Here is a 417-nt window from a genome sequence, read left to right as displayed (position 1 = left end):
AATCGAAATATAAAAAAGAAAATAATAATAATAATAATAAATCACACTGGTTTATATAATGGCAGTGAACAGTGAATAGGTAGTATGTAATTTTTTTTAAATCTCTCATTTTGTGGTCAAATATTGATCAAATACAGTACTGTGGCATTATTTATATAATAAAATAAATAAAAACAAAGAAAATAATTACAATTATATAGTTTATCTGTTTAATATATTAAGACTATACAGCTTACAGCTTAAAAAAATGAATAAAAATTAAAAAAGAAATAAAAAGAAAAAAGAAACATATATATATATGTGTGTGTGTGTGTATATAAAGCCTATACAGTTTACAACTTTAATTGAATAAAATTATAATATGTTATTATATATTATAATATATTATTAATATTATAAATAATAAATAAAATCAGA

At 17.5% G+C, this 417-nt stretch overlaps 1 protein-coding gene across 1 annotated transcript in view; it reads right to left on the bottom strand.

Annotated features, from left to right (window-relative positions):
- The window catches only part of LOC107675399 (alkaline ceramidase 2-like), a 9,860-nt gene that overhangs the window by 8,601 nt on the left and 842 nt on the right, over positions 1 to 417 (bottom strand). The gene's annotated exons all lie outside the window — the stretch shown is intronic.

This window comes from Sinocyclocheilus anshuiensis, unplaced genomic scaffold (genome assembly GCF_001515605.1).
Source record: "Sinocyclocheilus anshuiensis isolate Anshui unplaced genomic scaffold, SAMN03320099.WGS_v1.1 scaffold1081, whole genome shotgun sequence".
Lineage (NCBI taxonomy): Eukaryota > Metazoa > Chordata > Actinopteri > Cypriniformes > Cyprinidae > Sinocyclocheilus > Sinocyclocheilus anshuiensis.
Note: the sequence above shows the minus strand (reverse complement) of the source record. Positions and strands in the feature narration are given on the sequence as shown.